Raw genomic sequence first — 13073 nt, 5'->3', positions numbered from 1 at the left:
ATGGGTGACTTTAATATGCACATAGATTGGGCTAGCCAAACTGGAAGCAATACGGTGGAGGAGGATTTCCTGGAATGCATAAGGGATGGTTTTCTAGACCAATATGTCGAGGAACCAACTAGGGGGGAGGCCATCTTAGACTGGGTGTTGTGTAATGAGAGAGGATTAATTAGCAATCTCATTGTGCGAGGCCCCTTGGGGAAGAGTGACCATAATATGGTGGAATTCTGCATTAGGATGGAGAATGAAACAGTTAATTCAGAGACCATGGTCCAGAACTTAAAGAAGGGTAACTTTGAAGGTATGAGGCATGAATTGGCTAAGATAGATTGGCTAATGATACTTAAGGGGTTGACTGTGGATGGGCAATGGCAGACATTTAGAGAACGCATGGATGAATTACAACAATTGTACATTCCTGTCTGGCGTAAAAATAAAAAAGGGAAGGTGGCTCAACCGTGGCTATCTAGGGAAATCAGGGATAGTATTAAAGCCAAGGAAGTGGCATACAAATTGGCCAGAAATAGCAGCGAACCTGGGGACTGGGAGAAATTTAGAACTCAGCAGAGGAGGACAAAGGGTTTGATTAGGGTAGGGAAAATGGAGTACGAGAAGAAGCTTGCAGGGAACATTAAGGCGGATTGCAAAAGTTTCTATAGGTATGTAAAGAGAAAGAGGTTAGTAAAGACAAACGTAGGTCCCCTGCAGTCAGAATCAGGGGAAGTCATAACGGGGAACAAAGAAATGGCAGACCAATTGAACAAGTACTTTGGTTCAGTATTCACTAAGGAGGACACAAACAACCTTCCGGATATAAAAGTGGTCAGAGGGTCTATTAAGGAGGAGGAACTGAGGGAAATCTTTATTAGTCGGGAAATTGTGTTGGGGAAATTGATGGGATTGAAGGCCGATAAATCCCCAGGGCCTGATGGACTGCATCCCAGAGTACTTAAGGAGGTGGCCTTGGAAATAGCGGATGCATTGACAGTCATTTTCCAACATTCCATTGACTCTGGATCAGTTCCTATCGAGTGGAGGGTAGCCAATGTAACCCCACTTTTTAAAAAAGGAGGGAGAGAGAAAGCAGGGAATTATAGACCGGTCAGCCTGACCTCAGTAGTGGGTAAAATGATGGAATCAATTATTAAGGATGTCATAGCAGCGCATTTGGAAAATGGTGACATGATAGGTCCAAGTCAGCATGGATTTGTAAAAGGGAGATCATGCTTGACAAATCTTCTGGAATTTTTTGAGGATGTTTCCAATAAAGTGGACAAAGGAGTACCAGTTGATGTGGTATATTTGGACTTTCAGAAGGCTTTCGACAAGGTCCCACACAGGAGATTAATGTGCAAAGTTAAAGCACATGGGATTGGGGGTAGTGTGCTGACGTGGATTGAGAACTGGTTGTCAGACAGGAAGCAAAGAGTAGGAGTAAATGGGTACTTTTCGGAATGGCAGGCAGTTACTAGTGGGGTACCGCAGGGTTCTGTGCTGGGGCCCCAGCTGTTTACATTGTACATTAATGATTTAGACGAGGGGATTAAATGTAGTATCTCCAAATTTGCGGATGACACTAAGTTGGGTGGCAGTGTGAGCTGCGAGGAGGATGCTATGAGGCTACAGAGTGACTTGGATAGGTTAGGTGAGTGGGCAAATGCGTGGCAGATGAAGTATAATGTGGATAAATGTGAGGTTATCCACTTTGGTGGTAAAAACAGAGAGACAGACTATTATCTGAATGGTGACAGATTAGGAAAAGGGAAGGTGCAACGAGACCTGGGTGTCATGGTACATCAGTCATTGAAGGTTGGCATGCAGGTACAGCAGGCGGTTAAGAAAGCAAATGGCATGTTGGCCTTCATAGCGAGGGGATTTGAGTACAGGGGCAGGGAGGTGTTGCTACAGTTGTACAGGGCCTTGGTGAGGCCACACCTGGAGTATTGTGTACAGTTTTGGTCTCCTAACTTGAGGAAGGACATACTTGCTGTTGAGGGAGTGCAGCGAAGATTCACCAGACTGATTCCCGGGATGGTGGGACTGACCTATCAAGAAAGACTGGATCAACTGGGCTTGTATTCACTGGAGTTCAGAAGAGTGAGAGGGGACCTCATAGAAACGTTTAAAATTCTGACGGGTTTGGACAGGTTGGATGCAGGAAGAATGTTCCCAATGTTGGGGAAGTCCAGAACCAGGGGTCACAGTCTAAGGATAAGGGGTAAGCCATTTAGAACCGAGATAAGGAGAAACTTCTTCACCCAGAGAGTGGTGAACCTGTGGAATTCTCTACCACAGGAAGTAGTTGAGGCCAATTCACTAAATATATTCAAAAGGGAGTTAGATGAAGTCCTTACTACTCGGGGGATCAAGGGGTATGGCGTGAAAGCAGGAAGTGGGTACTGAAGTTTCATGTTCAGCCATGAACTCGTTGAATGGCGGTGCAGGCTAGAAGGGCTGAATGGCCTGCTCCTGCACCTATTTTCTATGTTTCTATGTTTCTATGTTAGTTAAATCAGCTGATTGCTGGGTGTTTTTCTAAGGTTTAGAGTTTAGTTCTAGATATTGGTCCCGGCTCTGTTGAGGTGCAACCCGTCCGGCTTGTACAGGTCCCACCTCCCTCAGAAGTGGTCCCAATGCCTCAGGAAACTAAAGCCCTCCCGCCTGCCCCATCCCTCCTGCCATGTATTTATCTGCTCTGTCCTCCTGTTTCTGTACTCTAGCTCCGAGTGTAACTAGAGGGATGGCAGGACAGCTCAGTCCCATGGATTGCACATCCTGTGACATGTGGGAAATCCTGGATGCTTCACGCGGCCGGGATGACCAAGTGTGCAGGAGGTGTCTCCAGCTGCACCAACTCCAGCTCCGCGTTTTGGAGATTGAGCGGCGGCTGGAGTCACTGCGGTGCATCCGTGAGACTTAGAGCTACGTGGATAGCACGTTTCCAGAGGTGGTCACCCCACAGCTTAATAATGTGCAGGCAGAGAGGGAGTGGGTATCCACCGGACAGAAGAGGAGGACTAGGCAGGTAGTGCAGGAGAGCCCCGAGTCCATCTCCCTCTCTAACCGGTACTGTGTTCTGAGTACCAGTGAGGGTGATGGTGGCTCGGGGGGGCGGGGGGAAGAAGAATGGAAGAGCTATAGAGATAGGGGATACAATAGTCAGGGGAGCAGACAGGTGTTTCTGCGGCCGCAGACGTGACTCCAGGATGGTATGTTGCCTCCCTGGTGCCAGGATCAAGGATGTCACTGAGCGGCTGCAGGGCATTCTGGGGGGAGGGTGAACAGCCAGAGGGCGTGGTCCATATCGGGACCAATGACATCGGTAGAAAGAGGGATGACGTCCTGCAGGCAGAGTTTAGAGAGCTAGGAGAGAGATTAAAAAGCAGGACCTCAAAAGGTAGTAATCTCCGGATTACTCCCGGTGCCATGAGCTAGTGAGTACAGAAACAGGAGGATAGAGCAGAAGAATACATGGCTGGAGAGATGGTGCAGGCGGGAGGGCTTTAGTTTCCTGAGGCATTGGGACCACTTCTGGGGGAGGTGGGACCTGTACAAGCCGGACGGGTTGCACCTCAATAGAGCCGGGACCAATATCCTCGCTGGGGGGGGTTTGTTCGTGCTGTTGGGGAGGGTTTAAACTAGCTTGGCAGAGGGATGGGAACCTGAAAATAGATTCAGTAGGGAGGGGATAAAGCTGGAATTAGAAAGCAAAATTAAAGAAAGTGAGTTTGAAGGAGAAAGGAAACAAGCAGGAAAAAAGGGTAAAAAAACAAATTTAAAGGCACTTTGTCTAAACGCACGTAGATGAGTTGACGGCACAAATAGATACAAATGGGTATGATCTGATAGCCATTACAGAGACGTGGTTGCAAGGTGACCAGGACTGAGAATTAAATATTCAGGGGTATTTGACAATCTGGAAGGACAGACAGAAAGGAAAAGGAGGTGGGGTAGCTCTATTGATAAAGAATGGAATCACCAATAATGAGAAACTATATTGACTCAAATAATCAGGATGTTGAAATAGTTTGGGTGGAAAAAAGGAATAATAAGGGGAAATAGTCACGGGTGGGCGAAGTCTATAGGCCCCCTAACAATAGCAACTCTGTTGGTCGGAGTATAAACCAGGAAATAGTGGGGGCTTGTAAAAAGGGAACAGCAATAATCATGGGTGATTTTAACCTTCATATTGATTGGACAAATCAAATTGGTCAGGGTAGCCTTGAGGAGGAGTTCATAGAGTGCGTAAGGGACAGGTTCCTTGAGCAGTATGTAACGGAACCAACCAGGGGGCAGGCTATCTTAGATCTGGTCCTGTGTAATGAGACAGGATTAATAAACAATCTCCTAGTAAAGGATCCCCTCGGAATGAGTGATCATAGCATGGTTGAATTTCAAATTCAGATGGAGGGTGAGAAAGTTGGATCTCAAACCAGTGAAATAAGCTTAAATAAAGGAGACTACAAAGGTATGAGGGCAGAGTTGGCTAAAGTGGACTGGGAAAATAGATTAAAGTGTAGGACGGTTGATGAACAGTGGTGTACATTTAAGGAGATATTTCATAACTCTCAAGAAAAATATATTCTAGTGAGGAGAAAAGGGTGTAAAAGAAAAGATAGCCATCCGTGGCTAATTAAAGAAATAAAGAACGGGATCCAATTTAAAACAAAGTGGCCAAAACTACTGGGAGGACAGAAGATTGGGAAGCTTTTAAAAGCCAGCAAAAAATGACTAAAAAAATGATTAAGAAAGGGAAGATAGACTATGAAAGTAAACTAGCACGAAATATAAAAACAGATAGCAAGAGGTTCTACAGGTATATATAAAGGAAAAGAGTGGTTAAAGTAAATGTTGGTCCCTTAGACGACGAGGCCAGGGAATTAGTAATGGGGAACATGGAGATGGTAGAAACTCTGAAAAAATATTTTGTATCAGTCTTTACAGTAGAGGACACAAACAATATCCCAACAGTGGATCGTCAAGGGACTATGGGGGGGGGGGGAAGGAACATACCACAATCACAATCACTAAGGAGCTGGTACTCAGTAAGATAATGGAACTAAAGGTGGATAAATCCCCTGGACCTGATGGCTTGCATCCTAGGGTGTTAAGAGAAGTAGCAGCAGGGATAGTGGATGCATTGGTTGTAATTTACCAAAATTGCCTGGATTCTGGGGAGGTCCCAGCAGATTGGAAAACTGTAAACGTAATGCCTCTATTTAAAAAAGGAGGTAGACAAAAAGCAGGAAACTATAGTCCAGTTAGCCTAACATCTGTGGTTGGGAAAATGTTGGAGTCCATTATTAAAGAAGCAGTAGCAGGACATTTGGAAAAGCAAAATTCAGTCAGGCAGAGTCAGCATGGATTTATGAAGGGGAAGTTATGTTTGACAAATTTGCTGGAATTCTTTGAGGATGTAACAAACAGGATGGATAAAGGAGATCCAGTTGATGTGGTATATTTGGACTTCCAGAAAGCATTTGATAAGGTGCCACATAAAAGATTACTGCACAAGATAAAATATAATGGGGTTGGGGGTAACATATTAGCATGGATAGAGGATTGACTAACTAACAGAAAACAGAGTCGGGATAAATGGTTCATTCTCGGGTTGGCAACCAGTAACTAGTGGGGTGCCGCAGGGATCAGTGCTGGGACCCCAACTATTTACAATCTATATTAACGATTTGGAAGAAAGGACCGAGTGTAACGTAGCCACGTTTGTTGATGATACAAAAATGGTAGGAAAAGCAATGTGAGGAGGACACAAAAAATCTGCAAAAGAACATAGACAGGCTAAGTGACTGGGCAAAAATTTGGCAGATGGAGTAAAATGTTGGAAAGTGTGAGGTCATGCACTTTGGCAGAAAAAAAAATCAAAGAGCAAGTTATTATTTAAATGGAGAAAAATTGCAAAGTGCTGCAGTACAGCGGGACCTGGGGGTACTTGTGCATGAAACACAAAAAGTTAATTATGCAGGTATAGCTAGTCACCAGGAAGGCCAATGGAATCTGGCCTTTATTGCAAAGGGGATGGAGTATAAAAGCAGGGAAGTCTTGCTACAGTTATACAGGGTATTAGTGAGGCCACACCTGAAATACTGCGTGCAGTTTTGGTTTCCATATTTACGAAAGGATATATTTGCTTTGGAGGCAGTTCAGAGAAGGTTCACTCGGTTGATTCCGGAGATGAGGGGGTTGACGTATGAGGAAGGGTTGAGGAGGTTGGGCCTCTACTCATTGGAATTCAGAAGGATGAGAGGTGATCTTATCGAAACGTATATAATTTTGAGGGGTCTTGACAAGGTGGATGCAAAGAGGATGTTTCCACTGATGGGGGAGACTAGAAGTAGGGGGCATAATCTTAGAATAAGGGGCCACCCATTTGAGATGAGGAGGAATTACGTCTCTCGGAGCCTTGTAAATCTGTGGAATTCGCTGCCTCAGAGAGCTGTGGAAGCTGGGACATTGAATAAATTTAAGACAGAGATAGACAATTTGTTAACCGATAAGGGATTAAGCGGTTATGGGGAGTGGGCAGGGAAGTGGACCTGAGTCCATGATCATATCAGCCAATAATGTATTAAATGGCGGAGTAGGCTCGAGGGGCCATATGGCCTACTCCTGCTCCTATTTCTTATGTTCCCCTCTCTCTCCTCCCCTTAAGTGCTGATTCTAGCTGGTTTCAGTTCCTCTCACTGATTCCCCTCTCCTTCCACCCCCCCCCCCCCCACCCCCTGATGGCACTCACTCTGGCTGGGTTCAGTCCCACACACACTGGTTTCCCCCTCCACCCCTGTAGACGCTGACTCTAGTTGGGTCAGCTCCGCAGTCATTTACACCCCTCCCTCTCCCTCCCCTGAAGGTACTGACTCTGTCTAGGTTCAGTTCCACACTGACATCATTCACTTCGTCCCTGCACCAAGATGGCCACGCATGCGCTGTGCTACTCACTGAATCAAGATTGCAGAACGCTGAACCTGCCTTCCTGCACCAAGATGGCCACTATTAGTCTGGGGCTGTGAAAAAGCCCCCAAGCTGCAACCGCTGATATTCCGGTTATTATTCCGGGCTTGCGGCGGGCAAGGATTGTGAGTGATGTTAGTGTAGAAGAGAAACCAGCCAGAGTCAGCATCCTCACGGGAGGAGAACCAGTGAGTGTAGAACTAAACCCAGCCAGAGTCAGCACATAGAAACATAGAAAATAGGAGCAGGAGTAGGCATTCGGCCCTTCGAGTCTGCACCACCATTCAATATGATCATGGCTGATCCTCTATCTCAACATCATAATCCCGCTTTTTCCCCGTACCCCTTGATGCCTTTTATTTCTTGAAATCTATCTATTTCCCTCTTAAATATTTTCAGTGACTTGGCCTCCACAGCCTTCTGTGGTAGAGAATTCCACAGGTTCACCACCCTATGATTGAAAAAATTTCTCCTCATCTTGGTCCTAAATTTCCTACCCCGTATCCTGAGACTGTGACCCCTTGTTCTAGACTTCCCAGCCAGGGGAAACATCCTCCCCACATCCAGTCTATCCAACCCAGTCAGAATTTTATACATTTCAATGAGATCCCCTCTCATTCTTCTAAACTCTCGTGAATACAGGCCTAGTCGACCCAATCTCTCCTCATACGACAGTCCTGCCCTCCTATGTTCTCCATCTATGGCAAGTATATCCTTTCTTAGCTTAAGGAGACCAAAACTGCACACAATACTCCAGGTGAGTCTCACCAAGGCCTTGTATAACTGTCGTAAGACATCCTAGCTCCTGTACTCAAATCCTCTTGCAGTGAAGGCCAACATACCATTTCCTAACTGCTTGCTGCATCTGCATGTCTGCTTTTAATGACTGGTGTTCAAGGACACCCAGGTCCCTCTGTACATCGCCACTTCCCAAGCTATCACCATTTAAATAATACTTTGTCCTTATGTTTTTCCTGCCAAAGTGGATAACTTCACATTTATCCACATTATACTGCATCTGCCATGTGTTTGCCCACTCACTCAACCTATCTAAATCGCCTTGCAGCGTCTTTGCATCCTCCTCACAACTCACAATCCCACCTAGTTTTGTGTCGTCAACAAACTTGGAAATATTACATCTGGTTCCCTCATCCAAATCATTTATACATATATTGTGAATAGCTGGGGCTCAAGAACTAATCCCTGTGGTACCCCAGTAGTCACTGCCTGCCACTCCGAAAAAGACCCGTTTATTCCTACTCTCTGTTTCCTGTCAGTTAACCAATTTTCAATCCATGCCAATACATTACCCCCAATCCTATGTGCTTTAATTTTTCACACTCACCTCTTATGTGGGACTTCATCAAATGCCTTCTGAAACATAGAAACATAGAAAATAGGTGCAGGAGTAGGCCATTCGGCCCTTCGAGCCTGCACCGCCATTCAATGAGTTCATGGCTGAACATGCAACCTCAGTATCCCATTCCTGCTTTCTCGCCATACCCCTTGATCCCCCTAGTAGTAAGGACTATATCTAACTCCTTTTTGAATATATTTAGTGAATTGGCCTCAACAACTTTCTGTGGTAAGAGAATTCCACAGGTTCACCACTCTCTGGATGAAGAAGTTTCTCCTCATCTCGGTCCTAAATGGCTTACCCCTTATCCTTAGACTGTGACCCCTGGTTCTGGACTTTCCCAACATTGGGAACATTCTTCCTGCATCTAACCTGTCTAAACCCATCAGAATTTTAAACGTTTCTATGAGATCCCCTCTCATTCTTCTGAACTCCAGTGAATACAAGCCCAGTTGATCCAGTCTTTCTTGATATGTCAGTCCCGCCATCCCGGGAATCAGTCTGGTGAACCTTCGCTGCACTCCCTCAATAGCAAGAATGTCCTTCCTCAAGTTAGGAGACCAAAACTGTACACAATACTCCAGGTGTGGCCTCACCAAGGCCCTGTACACCTGTAGTAACACCTCCCTGCCCCTGTACTCAAATCCCCTCGCAATGAAGGCCAACATGCCATTTGCTTTCTTAACCACCTGTTGTACCTGCATGCCAACCTTCAATGACTGATGTACCATGACACCCAGGTCTCGTTGCACCTCCACTTTTCCTAATCTGTCACAATTCAGATAATAGTCTGTCTCTCTGTTTTTACCACCAAAGTGGATAACCTCACATTTATCCACATTATACTTCATCTGCCATGCAAATACACTACATCCACTGGTTCTCCCTTATCTATTCTATCAGTTACATCCTCAAACTCCAGTAGGTTGTCAAACATGATTTTCCTTTCATAAATCCATGTTGACTTTGTTTAATCCCGTTGATATTATCTAAGTGTGCCGTTATCACATCCTTCATAATAGACTCCAGCATTTTCCCTACTACTGATGACAGGCTATCCGGTCTGTAGTTCCCCGTTTTCTCTCTCCCTCCTTTTTTAAATAGTGGGGTTACATTTGCCACTCTGCAATCTGCAGGAACTGTTCCATAATCTGTAGAATTTTGGAAGATGACAACCAATGCATCTACTATTTCCATGGCTACCTCCTTTAGTACTCTGGGATCATCATCAGGTCCTGGGGATTTATCGGTCTTCAGTCCCATTAGTTTCTCCAGCACTATTTTCTTACTAATAATCACTTCCTTTAACTCCTCTTGCTCACTAGACCCTTGGTTCCCTAGCATTTCTATGACGTTATTTGTGTCCTCTTCCGTGAAGACAGAACCAAAGTATTTATTTAATTGTTCTGCCATTTCCTTGTTCCCCATTACAAATTCTCCTCGTTTCTGCTTGTAAAGGCCCTACATTTTCCTTTACTAATCTTTTTCTTTTTACGTACTTGTAGAAACTTTTGCAGTCGTTTTTTATGTTCCTTGCAAGTTTACTCTCGTACTCTATTTTTCCCTCTTAATCAATCTCCTGGTCCTTTTTTGCTGAATTCTAAACTGCTCCCAATCCTCAGGCTTGCTACTTTTTCTGGCAACTTTGTATAACTCCTCTTTATTTAATACTATCCTTAATTTCTTTTTTTAGCCATGGTTGGGCCACTTTTCCTTTTGTGTTTTCACGCCAGAAAGGAATGTATAACTGTTGCAATTCATGCATTCGTTCCTTAAATATTAGCCATTGCCTATCCACTGTCATGCCTTTTAATGAATCTTCCCAAACTATCATAACCAATTCATTCCTCATACCTTCGTAGTTTCCTTTGTTTAGATTTAGGACCCTAGTTTCGGATTGGACTACTTCACTTTCCATCTTAAGAAAGAATTCAATCATGTTATGGTCACTCGTCCCGAAAGGACCCCGCACAACAAGACTGTTAATTAACCCCTTCTCGTTACACAATACCCAATCTAGGATAACCTGTTTCCTAGTAGGCTCCTCAACATACTGCTCTAAAAAAACATCTCTCGGAGCACCTTCAGGGGAGGAGAGGGAGGGGAACCAGAGAGTGTGGAATTGAACAGAGCCAGAGTCAGCAACTTCAGGGGAGGAGAGGAAGGGGAACCAGTGAGTGTGGAACTGAACCCAGCCAGACTCAGCACCATCAGGGGAGGAGATGGAGGGGAACCAGTGAGTGTGGAATTGAACACAGCCAGAGTCACCACCATCAGGGGAGGTGAGGGAAGGGAACCAGTGAGTATAGCAGCCAGAGTCAGTACCTGCAAAGGGGGGCGGGGGGGATGGAGGGGAACTAGTGAGTATAGAACTGATTGCAGGCAGAGTCCACACTTTTTTAGGGGAGGAGAGGGAGGGGAACCAGGGAGTGCGGAGCTGAACCCAGCCAGAATTGATGGTTATAACTGGGAGTGGAGGAGAAATAGCCGAGAAATGTGTGTTGATTTGGATTTCAGCACAGCAGGAGGGACAGTGTGTGGGACAGGGATTTACAGCTTTGGAAGAACAAGAGAGGAAAGAATGTTCCATGGAAATTAGATGTATCGATCTTGAATTTCTGTCTTGTACTGACAGTGATGAGTTTTGTTATCTCCTTTTACAGCGTATTCGAAGGGGAGATTTTCAGACAGGAAACACAAATCAAACATCGCGTCAAGTTCTGAAGGAGACAATCGATTCTTCAGGACCTGAATATCATCGGCCTTTGAAAGTGGAAGGAGAAATGTTTGTCTGTTCTGTCTGTGGGAAAAGATTTCAAATATCAGTGTGACTGGAAAGGCACCGAGACACACACTCGAGTGAGTGTTCCAGTGCACTGCCTTTGGAAAGAGCTTTAACCAGTTACACAGCCTGAAAAAACATCGCACCATTCACAGCGGGGAGAAACTGTAAACGTGTTGTGTGTGGGCGAGGCTTCAACTGATCGTCCAACCTGGAGAGAGACAAGGATATCCATACCATGGAGAAACCGTGGAAATGTGGGGACTGTGGGAAGGGAATCCATTCTCCGTCTCTGCTGGAAATTCATCGACGCAGTCACACTGGGGAGAGGCCGTTCACCTGTTCCGTGTGTGAGAGGGGATTCACTGGGTTATTCCAACTTGTAGCTCACCAGCGAGTTCACACTGAGGAGAGGCCGTTCACCTGCTCTGAGTGTGGGAAGCGATTCATTTGTACATCCACCCTGCAGTCACACCAGCGAGTTCACACTGGGGAGAGGCAATTCACCTGCCCCGTGTGTGGGAAGCGATTCACTCAGTCATCCGACCTGTTGAGACACCAGCGAGTTCACACTGGGGAGAGGCCGTTCACTTGCTATGAGTGTGGGAAGGGATTCACTCAGTCATCCCACCTGCTGACACACCAGCGAGTTCACACTGGGGAGAGGCCGTTCACCTGCTCTACGTGTGGGAAGGGATTCGCTCAGTCATCTCACCTGCTGACACACCAGCGAGTTCACACTGGGGAGAGGCCATTCACCTGCTCTGACTGTGGGAAGGGATTCATTCAGTTAACCACCCTGCAGTCACACCAGCGAGTTCACACTGGGGAGAGGCCGTTCACTTGCTCAGAGTGTGGGAAGGGATTCGCTCAGTCATCTCACCTGCTGACACACCAGCGAGTTCACACTGGGGAGAGGTCGTTCACCTGCTCACAGTGTGGGAAGGGATTCACTTATTCATCCGATCTTTTGAGACACCAGCGAGTTCACACTGGGGAGAGGCCGTTCACCTGCTCTGAGTGTGGGAAGGGATTCACTCTGTCATCCAACCTGCTGACACACCAGCGAGTTCACACTGGGGAGAGGCCATTCACCTGCTCTGAGTGTGGGAAGGGATTCGCTCAGTTATGCACCCTGCAGTCACACCAGCGAGTTCACACTGGGGAGAGGCCGTTCACCTGCTCTGAGTGTGGGAAGGGATTCACTTGTTCATCCGATCTGCTGAGACACCAGCGAGTTCACACTGGGGAGAGACCGTTCACCTGCTCAGAGTGTGGAAAGGGATTCGCTACGTCATCCAAGCTGCTGACACACCAGCAAGTTCACACTGGGGAGAGACCGTTCAGCTGCTCTGAGTGTGGGAAGCGATTCACTGGGTCATCTGACCTGCTGAGACACCAGCGAGTTCACACTGGGGAGAGGCCGTTCACCTGCTCTGACTGCGGGAAGGGATTCACTTGTTCATCCACCCTGCTGACACACCAGCGAGTTCACACTGGGGAGAGACCATTCACCTGCTCTGAGTGTGGGAAGGGATTCACTCGGTCATCCAACCTGCTGACACACCAGCGAGTTCACAAGTGACTGCAGGGGTTGGAATCTGCTGTTATTGCTGCTGTTAATCACATCCCGACTGAACCATGTTCATTCTGACAGTTGGGGTTTGTTTCTGCTGATAATAACCCTATAACTGGGCTGGACTTTAATATTCTGGATATATTGCTGATGGTGTTCTCGGGGCTGCAGTGTCCATTTAAGAAATGCTGTGTGTTAACTTTCCCCTTAATTCAGTAACTCGTAAAAGAAATTTGGTTTGCAATAAAATTATGAACTTTTACTTTAATCCTAAATTGATTTTTGGTACAAAATCTACAATAGTGTGTGAAAGTTTCCACTGAATAAAATCTCCAATTAGAAAGAGTTTGCTGATAATTTTTACTGACTTGCACATTACACACAATGGCCCC

At 46.0% G+C, this 13073-nt stretch overlaps 2 pseudogenes; both read left to right on the top strand.

The window, feature by feature from the left end:
* The window catches only part of LOC139256522 (zinc finger protein 850-like), a 511041-nt pseudogene extending 498081 nt beyond the window's left edge, over window positions 1-12960 (top strand).
* LOC139260404 (zinc finger protein 850-like) overlaps window positions 1-13073 on the top strand; it is a 563299-nt pseudogene that overhangs the window by 19608 nt on the left and 530618 nt on the right.

This window comes from Pristiophorus japonicus, chromosome 3, assembly GCF_044704955.1.
Source record: "Pristiophorus japonicus isolate sPriJap1 chromosome 3, sPriJap1.hap1, whole genome shotgun sequence".
NCBI classification, from domain to species: domain Eukaryota; kingdom Metazoa; phylum Chordata; class Chondrichthyes; family Pristiophoridae; genus Pristiophorus; species Pristiophorus japonicus.
This window is presented reverse-complemented; position numbering and strand designations above follow the sequence as displayed.